General features: G+C 35.0%; 1 protein-coding gene across 2 annotated transcripts in view; it reads right to left on the bottom strand.

Annotated features, from left to right (window-relative positions):
- LOC137643066 (fas apoptotic inhibitory molecule 1) overlaps positions 1–9,088 on the bottom strand; it is a 28,832-nt gene extending 19,744 nt beyond the window's left edge. The window contains exon 1 of one of the 2 annotated variants that reach the window (XM_068375914.1): positions 9,035–9,088. The gene's annotated coding sequence lies outside the window, so the exon portion shown is untranslated. Of the gene's footprint in view, positions 1–8,779 lie in introns of both variants that reach the window. The other variant, XM_068375913.1, reaches the window with a different exon arrangement.
- Positions 9,089–12,087: the final 2,999 nt, after the last annotated feature.

Genomic DNA, 12,087 nt, shown 5'->3' with positions numbered 1-12,087 from the left:
TAGGCGGCAGAAAAAGGTCAGCAGGCGGATTGATGGATATGTTGGCCAATTCTCAGCAAGTAAAAGCCTGTGACCCGAGGGCGGAAGGCAGGTACTCTAACCGCAGAGGTTCTGAGAAGCCGGTCACTGCCGGTGGATAGCAGGCAGCGCCGAACAGAGGGTAAACGGCCATGTTGGCCGATCCCCATTAGGGGAGCTTAAGAGGCCTCTGGCTGGATAAGCCAACTCGCCGTCGGTTGAGTGGTTTGGGTCCCCTGGTTGCCATGTAGAACCACTAGCGCATATCCCAATGGTCTGAGCTCCCTTCCAAGGGGGTTCTAGGCCACTCCTCTCCTAGGCTACGCTTTGGTGCTGGAGTGTGGTCCAGAGACCTGGAGCCATAGGAGCGAAGCCTAGAAGGATGCCACCTCTTCACATGTTCCTCTGGTCCTCCCTGGTGCCAGTGGTCCTCGATGACTGGGGAGAGAATAGATGATGCCGTCTTTTGGATAAAAATCCTCCCAAGGGGTCTGGGGAGCTGGGTCCATGGCTTCCCACCCAGGAGCAGTATCCCTTAGCTGGGATCTGCATGGTATCCTCAGGGTACTGAAAAGGCCTCTTGCTCCCATGAAATGAGATCGGCTGCGGCTAACTGCTGAGCGGAGGATATGGTTGCTGCCCCGAGGCGGATGGCGGCTCCTCTACCCATGGAGGAGCCGAGGAGCTGGTCACTGGTGGTGGATAAAAGGTCGTAAGACCACGCCGGGCAGAGGGTTGTAGGCTCTGGAGACCTACAGTGTCTGAAGGTCCTCGCCACTCCACTGGTGGGAGAGCGGAACGGGCCATGTGGATACCACGAGTTACCTCTGAGCGAGGATAAGGGTCATCTGCTGAGTGGGGGTAAGGGTCATCCGCTGAGTGGAGATAAGGGTCATCCGCTGAGCGAGGATAAGGGTCATATGCTGAGCTGGGATAAGGGTCATCTGCTGAGCGGGAATAAGCGTCATCCGCTGAGCAGGGATAAGGGTCATCCGCTGAGCGGGGATAAGGGTCATCCGCTGAGCGGGGATAAGGGTCATAGTGACCGATGTGGTAATGTCCCTGACCAGTGAACGTCAGTCTAGGGATCAAGTCACGCTCAAACTTGTCAGGTCCCCCGGGTGCTGCAACCCAACCATCCTTGTGAGCCAAGGATGAGGGGTTTGGTGGGGAGCCAACAGTACCATCTGCCGAGGCATCAACAGCCAACGATCACATGTATATATGGCAGCCTCTTGGGCACTGTCCTGCACGAAAGGGCAAGTCACTGTCCCTTGCCTCTGCCACTATTGAGTAACCTTTAAAGACCTTTAAAACCTGACAATGATGTATTACAGGTCACACTGAGGCAGAACGAAAGGCGGTTACTGTAAGGAAGACAAACTTGACGTACATGAGAAAAGTATTGTCTAAACACAGTTACGTACCTAAAAGATATATACCTGAGTATATACATAAACATATAATCTATATATACACCTACACATGAAAAGGACATGTCACAATATAAGGTTACTGTAAGGGAGACAAACTTGACGTACATGAGAAAAGTATCGTCTAAACACACACTTAAGTACCTAAAACATATATACCTGTTTATATATATACAAAAACATATAATCTAAATATATACACCTGCACATGAAAAGGAAATTATCCATATCAGAAAATCCTTTATCCAAAGTGACGGATTGACCCCCACTAATCATAAATAATGAAAGTCATTGGTGTGCGGACATTACTACAACCTTCATTCAAAGAATAAAAAAACCCCTAGTCCTCATTCCTTTTTCATGCATGACTCAGTATGAAGTCTATGTTCCACAGCACGAGCCTGCAACGAGACATCTGGGATGATGTTACCGGAATAAAGGGGACAACAGTCTCAATAACATACTTAGACCAGCACTAACTCACCTTGGTTCCCGCTTTGGCGGGGATAGGGGAAGATCCAGAACACTACTTGGAGGGACGATATCTCTTGGAAGAACAACTGTCCTTCTTGTTCTTCCCGCTCCCTTCCACGTGGGACTGGTCCCTTGATCCCACAAGGATAGATCAGCTCCTGGGTACTGTCGAGCACGCCTAAGAAGGATGAGACCCACTACCCTTCTTCGACTTCTTCGCGGCCATCTTGGCCCATTGGGCATTGCTCCAGACTGCACAATCAGGGAAAAAAAACTCTCTTGATCACAAACAAGACGAGGGGGTGTTTTCCTCACTACAACCAGAAAGAGAGAGTGGTTGTTGTTGACATAGAAGACTGGCCAAAGTTTACCCTTGTGACATGCTGGGAAAACAAAGGATATCACCCGGGGGGTGGGGGGGGGGGATGGCCTGTGGGGAGGGAAAATCTTTGGTCGGTAGAGATACCACAGAGAGTGCTCCTACTATTGTGACGTTTTCTTAGAAATTGTCATATGTATATTATATAATAAATTATGATACATAACTATATATTTATATAATTATATAGATTATAAAATATAATTTATATATATATACATTATATATATATATATATATATATATATATATGCATATATATAAATATATATATATATATATATATACATATATATATATATATATATATATACATATATATATATATATATATATATATATATATATATATATATATATATATATATATGTATATATATATATATATATATATATACTGAATATATATATATATATATATATATATATACTGAATATATATATATATATATATATATATATATATATATATATATATATATACTGTATATATATACCAGTATTTACCGTGGTAGGCGGTATGTCTTAGCAATCCATATTTGTCAACGGTTTTATAAGCGGATGAGTAACAAGAACTTTGGGTGTGGAGGAAATGTCCCCCTAAATCTCAATGAAGTCAATAGCAGCAGGGTGACCTTACTGGAATATTCGTATCGGAACAAATATATATATGTATATATATATATATATATATATATATATATATATATATATATATACATACAGTATATCTATATATCTATCTATCTATCTATTTATAGATATATATATATATATATATATATGCATATATATATATATATATATATATATATATATATATATATATGTATATATATATATATATATATATATATATATATATATATATATAGTCAACGTTTATAGTGAATAGACAATGTCTTAGCGGGGTCCAAAATCGAAGAAAGTTTCTTGCTGCACAAACTGTCATCCAGATAGTTTTCAGAATAACAGTAAGACTTAATCTTTTCTCCATTCATTATTTGTTGGCGACACGTGCTTCGAATAATTTTGTGGCCCCTCTTCAGAGCTACATTGGTTAAACGATGGAATTATACTTAATGTAAAGTCTCTCTCTCTCTCTCTCTCTCTCTCTCTCTCTCTCTCTCTCTCTCTCTCTCTCTCTCTTTATATATATATACATATATATATATATATATATATATACATATATATATATATATATATATATATATATATATATATATATATATATATATATATATAGGCCTATATATATATATATATGTGTGTGTGTGTGTGCGTGTGTGTGTGTGTCTAAATACTAGTGTATTTATGCATGTATTCATTTGAGTGAGGTAGTGTATATATTTATGTTCAAATCCTTTTATAAAGGTGGAATAAACAAAATTGCTATTTCCCGTTCATTTTGTAGGTACGCTAAATATACTTATAAATGGATAGCATAAACTATTTAAAAAGAATCATTGTCTGTCGGTTAGAATTTAACACAAATTTCTGAACTATTCTGAAGAAAAAGAAACAAAGTACAATGCCTAAAATATTCGATCTCAAACTATCCACAACGCACAGATACAACACTTTAGCATGATACAACGAAAATCGACATAAATATCATACTTAAAAAATGAGCGCTGGGTCTTAATTTCAAATTTCGCTGCGATAAATTTGCAACTAGACATTGGAGATGTCCTCTCGAATTTACTTTGATTAATCAATTTCAACAATTTCCATCCATTTCCATTTTTGCTGTTGGTTTTCGTTGCAATATATCAAATTTTCTTGGTATTTTCCAACATTGTCACATTGATTACATTTAGTCAAAGTTTTATGGTATTATACGTATAAAGAATATGCATGTATGTGGATTCATGAATGTTTTGTTATTGGTGAGATATACATTTGTTTGAGTTTCAAGAAAATATTGATTATAATAGCTTATCGGGGGTATCAACGACACCAATATAGAAACTAAACTAACGAAGTGTCGTTCTCAACATAACTATCTTTGATTTACGCGAGATTTTTTCTCATGAAAACCTGTCGCTTGCTAAAATCTATATATCATAAAATTGCGTCGATACGAGCTATATCAAAGGAGAGTGTAGCAAGAACAACTTATGGCAATTATAACACAAGTTCTTCACAAACGTAAACAAATTGTTACTTTGAGAGTGTTTAGAAGAGGACTATAACTGGGTTCTGCCGTAAATCACTCCAAATATTTTGTTTCTTCAAGATACAAAATCTGATGGGACGAATGCCTACCATCATCAGACTTAGGCCTTGAAGTAAAAGAAATAGCCTTGGCGGAAATGGATGCCTCCAACCTAAGGGGCGATGGACACTCTTCGAAAGAGATAGGTTTATAAGAATAAAAAGAAAGAAGTTAATGCTAAAGACAGCAATTCATTCATTGTATTAATTGTCATTAATGGTAAATAGGTCTGATACATTTCTTCCTTTTAAGTGGTACTTAGTCTTTGAGTTGCGTATTCAGCAAACAGATAATTCATTATGTCTATTTATCTGCCTCCATTTGGTAGTGTAGTTAATTCCTGACTCGTGTCGACAATAGAGTGCTTTGCATTTTCTCCTGGGATGGAAACAGATGGGCAATCAAGTAGGTGCAGCCAGAAACCGGCTGAATCTTGCAATTGAAAGGCCTTAATCAGACTGTCAGCATTGATCTGGAATATTAAATTCTGCTAATAATTAGTATTGCCAACAATGTGTAATTACCATAGGTGACTTACAAAAATTGAAAACTACTCACACATGCGCGCGCGCACACACACACACACACACACACACACACACATATATATATATATATATATATATATATATATATGTGTGTGTGTGTGTGTGTGTGTGTGTGTGCGTGTGTGTGTATGTATGTATTCCATGCCTACAGAAATAAATGACGCCCTGGAACTTTTCTATTCTTTATTATATATAAATATATTAATACACTTGCACAGCGAGGATACCATCAGACAGGCTCCAAGTAAACTGAGCGACGCCATGAGCTATACTGACGTCTCATAGTAAGGGAAGCATTGTTGCTCCCTTAATATGCTGAAAATACTAATTTGTGGAAATCTCCACTGTGATGTAAAGATACAGTTAACTACTCTACATTTCCGAAAATCATCACACTTTTAGAAAGGTTAATCCATTCACTTTCCGAAATCCAATTTCGGAAAGTCATGATACTTTTAGAATGGTTAATGATCTCACTGTACAAGATCAAAAGTTCACATGGTATATTAATGACTATGTTCAGAGGTTTGGGACACGCACATATCTATCTATCTATCTATCTATGTATCTATCTATCTATATATATATGCATACTTATATATATAAATTATTATATATATATATATATATATGTATATATATATATATATATATATATATATATATATATATATATATACATATATATATATATATATATATATATATATATATATATATATATATATATTATATATGCGTGTGTGTGTTTGTGTGCATGTGTGTGTGTATGTAGGTGTGCATAGTATAAATGGTAGGTTGATGAGAAAATTTAAAAATCATAATAAGATGAACGTGGAATGGGTGTGTTATAGTAAATAGGCGGAGTGTAAAAATGAGTCTGAGACAGAGCTGTGTAATGTATTCTTGTTTAATCAGAATCTTTATGAAGGAGTAATGGGGGAGAACAGGGAAAGGACAGGGAATGCAGGTGCAGTATTCTGGAATACAAAAATGAGTTGTAAATTGGAATCTGTTGATGTTTATTGATGATAATGTGCTATCTGGGAACTATGAAGAGCCGCTGTAGAAGGTGGTGAGATAGGTTGAGTGTCTGAAAGATGAGAAATTTTAGAGTAAATTTAGCAAATATAAGGCTATGAGTGTAAACAACAGAAATTATGGAAATCTGATAATAAAAGAATTGAAGTGGTTCATTATTAAAGTATCTTTAAGTAAATGTGATGGAAGAGTACAAAATGAGAGAATAGGCGAGTCACAGAATAACGAAGCAAGAAATGTACCACCAGGTTTCGCACAAAACATTGATAAGGTAATTGAATTGTCATTAAAAGACAGTGGTTAAATGAATGAAGAGATTGTTAAGGTACCCATCCTTTATGTAAATAAATAGGATATGTTTAACGTGAATGAAAGGAAAAGGATTGAAACTGTTGTGGTGAACTGTTTATGCAGTGAATGTGTTAAAAAGGTTAGTAATTGGTGAAAGAATGAAGCAAGCGTATAATTATGCAGTGTTAAGAGGTAGGACGAGAGAAAAGCCTAGAAAGGGGGGAGGGGGCTGTAGATATCGCGAAGCATTTTATTCGAAAATAAGACACAAAAAACGTGAGTCAGTTTGTTTAAAGGGAAGGGGTTCGATACGCTGCTAATGTACATTCTGCAAAGGTGTATGAAGATACCAATGCTATGGAATTTTTACTACGCAGCGATCTCAATGGCGATTAAGAACTTGAATAATGAAGGTGGGAGTCTCGAGGAGTACTAACATAAGTGGCCATCCCTTACGGTAAACTTGAATGACTCGATCCTGGCACAACTCCAAGTCTGGCTTGAAGTGACATGTGTGTGATATAACAAGAAACAGAATTTGCATTCCAGGTATGGTTTTATTCTGTTAAAAAAGGTGATAAGTTATGGGATTATGCATATGGAAAAAACTGCAGTTTTTCTGTGTATCCAATATAGCTTACCTGTGAAACATTTTATAAACATATGACAAAGGTCCAAATAAAGGGTGCCCTTACTTTTGATACATTTTTAAAAACTACAGTAGAGATGTATATGAGTGACCATAGGAGAGTCACTGTCAACAACAGTGTTGTTGCATTTAGATAAATTTTATTCAGACTAATAAATGACATTATTAGTCTTGTGAATAATCTGTGGCTAGTATTCTGTACACAGAGATCAATGATAGTAATCATTCAAGACAAACAATATATAGGTGAAAGTAATTAGTAACATTATTTATATGTAAATGCTTTAAAAAATTATCAACATACTATAACTATTATGGGATTCTCTGAAAAATACTGGGGTCACTATAGAAATCATAAGTTAGTAGGGCTATACGAATTAATGACTATTGTGCATAATGCGTAAGTTTACACAATTTCCCAGTTTCAAAATAATGTTAAATTGTAAAATTTGAATGCAGAAGGTAAGCTATAATTAAGAATTTGATAAGGTACACAATAATATAAAAGTATATAATAGGAAAACTGTCATTAATGAGCACGAATGTATTGAATAATACCCTTTTGCCATACGGCCTAAAAGCTTGCAATATACTCAACTTTAATATGGAGGTTGTTTTGGTCCGGTATGTGTGAACTTTCAAGAATGCTCTCCAGAGAGTTTTGTGACTTACAAAAACTTACTACATTTTAGAAGCGATAAAATTGTAACTTTTGTCCCTTCATGGAGTCAAAAGTTATCTTCCAATGCCACAACTTTCGAATAATATGAGATAAAAACCTCATATTGGTATAAAATCTTCTCTAGTAAATACTAAAGGCAGAACGGAGTCAGGGCAAATCTTTGTTCACAGATCTGTTTAAATATGAATTTAACCTCTAAGGGCATAACTTTTGAATAACAAAAACTAGATATTTCATATTTGTTATGCATAATCCAATAATGATGCAAACGGTTTAAGTGATGTCAAGGTCAAGGTTAATAGCATATTCAGTGCAGTGTTATTAGCAGAGTTACATAAAAAAGATAGGAATATTTTTTATATCAAAGCTTAACATGTGAGGTTCTTGGTTTATAATATGTTATTGCATTTTGGGAAAGACTGCAATGTAACTTTTACAAGGGCATACCTTTAGGAGTTTGATTGTCTTGCCCTGACAGAGGTTTGCGGTCTCTAAACCGTTTATATATATATATATATATATATATATATATATATATATATATATATATACATATATATATATATATATATATATATATATATATATATATATATACATGTATATATATATAAATATATATATATATATATATATATATATATATATATATATATATATATAGGCCTATATATATATATATATGTATATATATATATATATATATATATATATATATATATATATATATATATATATATTGCGTACGTGTAACATTTGCATGGTTATATTATATTTTGAACCATATCCACACAATGCATTATTCATGCTACCCGCATATAAAATATCTATTTACCTAATACACTTGCATGCGTAGAGAGAGAGAGAGAGAGAGAGAGAAAGAGAGAGAGAGAGAGAGAGAGAGAGAGAGAGAGAGAGAGAGAGAGAGAGAGAGATCGTCACTGTTTATCAAAATTAGAGTCTTGGAAGTGTTATCAGAAATAGCATTTGATATGCATATAAAAGATTCCAAGTGGCTGATTAATGAAAGAATGCCCTTTTACCTTATATAAGATTGCTGCTTCTATTCCAAATGTAAATGTAACTCGCGCTATAATGACAGGTGCTGTGGACTCACTGACACGCTTTCACTTATCGAAAAGCTGACTCCCGTTTGGTGCATATGATTTTGTAGTGAAGAGAAAGTTCCTTCGAACGAACGATAGATTGACCACTTGGACTAAAATTCTTCTTTCAAATGAGTTCTCGAGGCCGAAGCCCCCTACTTTATCGAAAAGGAACTATTAATGTGTCTCTACCTCGGAAGACCTCTTGAAACTGGCCGTCTCGTTGGATAGACTCCTTGTTTACGGGATTTGTTATACTTGGCTGCCATGGCAACGGGTGACGTGCCTATGAAATATTTAGTCGTCGAGGTTGGATTATTATACACTTTTATTCATTTCTATTTTCAATGTCACCATTGCTCACAGGTTTAAATTATCGTGTGGGAGTAATATCTTACTTTTATTTATTCTATTCATATACTATTAGTTTTACAAGTTTTTTATTTTATTAGCGTGGGATGACGGTAGTGAAGACTACCTCGGCTCTGAGGCTATGCATGGTAGAACAAGCTTAGTCTCACTATACAATAGAGGGGACAAAAAGCCTGATCAGTCTTTCGATAAACATGTCACAAGGTTAAACACGCTCACGCAAAAGTACTGTAAATGCACGTCCTCGACTTTCATGAGCTAAAAAAATACCTTCAATTATTTTCGGTGCTGCTAGATCTAGTTTTTCAAAAATCTTAGTAATTGTAACTGATGCCCTTTATTCTAAGAGTTATTCACATTCATAGCTTAAAATCTCTCTTTATACCTGGGTACAGATTGGCCTCCCAGGTCCCATTGACTGGCCCTATGTCATATCTTAAATCCAAGGCATTATTATCGTATGTTATCTAATTTTTGATAGAATTATTGCAGGTTTGCATCGAGTTTACTAGAAAATTTTGCATACTACATTTGACCACGGTATTTAGAATGAGAACAGCACAAACGCCAGGAGAGTAATCAATGAATAATTGCATTTTCTTGCTCAAATTTCGTAGCCTTTGATTATCAGAAATACATAACACTGGGAATGGTAATGACTATCCGTGAGAGTTATGCAAAATTTAGTAGGACGGACGAGTGTCTTTGCAGGGGCGTCATCTGGTCTCTAAAAGTGGGTGGACGGACATTCTTAAAATTATAAGGTTGATATTGGCTGGCGAATAGGAACATGATTTAGTGTATTTCAATGACATGTATACGTGACAGTTCTAGTGGAAAAGCAAGAGAAAGTACAGAATGGGACATTACTAAATGAATTGATTGTTGAGTGTACGGAATGAAAATTTTGCAAAAAATACCATAGTTGGATAAGAAGAGATGTAGGGCATCCCTTCAAGGATCTAGGCATTTTTGCAATTGATAAAGTTCTTACCTCTGGCTACAACAAGACAATATGCAGTAAGTGTATTAGATTACCAAACACATTTGTCCGTGTGTATGGCACTTTGTTTACAAACTTATCAGTTATATCTTCAGAGTCCAATGCAGCAAGACTTTCCAGGTTTTTGGGTCATGGTTAGTCAAAATTTAAATTAAAAGTTAATCTGATCCCGTACCTAATGATAACTTACTTAATCAATTTCTTTTATTATTTCAATATATCATATTTGATTGTGATGAGCATATATTGTACGATATTGTTAATAGCCTCATTTTCAAGATGTTCTATAAACTTTAGAAGGAAAAATATCAGGGGGGTGCGGCGATTGGAATTGATATGTCGTCCACATTGAATAAAGAGGTAGGGGATGTATCGCCGTGCCCCCTTTAGATGACGCCCGTGCTTCTTAGGTTTTACCAAGGTATGGAATTTAGCACATCTAATCGATTGGGATTTATTAAAACAAAAACTTGTTCAGACAAATGTTAGAATACATAGATATAAACTTTAGAACAGGAGAAAACTTTCCTTGAAAAATTGATATAAAATATTTTGTCTACTTTAAACACAGCAATTTTGTGACTATGTTTTATTTGTCTTAGATAAAGCTTCTAAGGAAGTTATACACTCAAATATTTCGTGGCTACAAGATATGAGAACGTTGAAGTATTCTATAGACTACGTAAAATAAATTTGCTGACATATAATTAAAACAAATGTATTCATGTATGTTAAAACTTACAGGATAATGGGAGACGGATTGTTTTAGTGTAATTCTAGATCTCTGGAATGGACACATAGCCTTTGGTTAATAGTAACTGATGAATGTATTGGTTAATGTAATAAGAGAACTGGTTACAAGTGTCTTTATTTGATTAAATAAGGAGTTATTTATAAATAGAGAGTGTATTGATAATTCAATATGATCTATTAAAATCCGATGATTATAATGATAACGTGCAATGGGGTGAAAAGTTTGGAAAATCTGTATACACATGCACACAACAACCCTCTCACACATACATCCATACATACATACATACATACATACATATATATATATATATATATATATATATATATATATATATATATATATATATATATATATATATCGACACATATGCATACAGTAATACTCCGCCCTAGTCCATAATTGGTTCCAAGCAATGCTTTGTAAGTCAGTTTTCCACATAAGTCAGAATTTCATCCGATAAAACGACTTAAATGTTCCCCCTGCACGTACTGTACACGACAAAGAACTTACAACCTGCCATCATTTTATAAAAACAGATGGCTTCATTAATAAGCTTCCATGTGAAGTATTTGAATACTGTAAAGCAATTGAATGAAATGTAAGTAATAATTGAAAGAGAGAGAAAGAGAGGATGCAGTACAAAAACATGGAACTATCTACAGTACAATAATATTGATGCATAATAATGGCCATTTTACCTTAAAATTGACATCTCTGCTTACAGGACAAAAAGGAAAAAAAAAAAATGGAGTTGTAAGTGATAAACCAGTCGATGTAACAGCTATCTGTTACATGAGTTTTTTTTTTTTTTTTTTTTTTTTGTTTGTAAAACCGGACATCAATGGTAACAGTTCCTCGACGTGAAGATGAGGTGACGACTTGGTAGCCTCTCATTTTTTTTTAGCTACGACAAGAAACTGATTTATATTTTGCTGGATAACATTCCTCTTCTTCTTGTTAAAAGTATACCTTTATGGGAGGAACACCTCTTTAACACCATTAGATACTTTTGCAAAATGATCGGCTATTGGATCTTAAAACTCAAAGGTGGACAGCTACTTGGATAAATGGTAAAAACCATTAAAAACCATGCTGCATACATTATAAGCTTGA

This window comes from Palaemon carinicauda, chromosome 1, assembly GCF_036898095.1.
Source record: "Palaemon carinicauda isolate YSFRI2023 chromosome 1, ASM3689809v2, whole genome shotgun sequence".
NCBI lineage: Eukaryota > Metazoa > Arthropoda > Malacostraca > Decapoda > Palaemonidae > Palaemon > Palaemon carinicauda.
The sequence above is the reverse complement of the archived record's forward strand: the minus strand, read 5'-3'. Positions and strand labels throughout refer to the sequence as shown.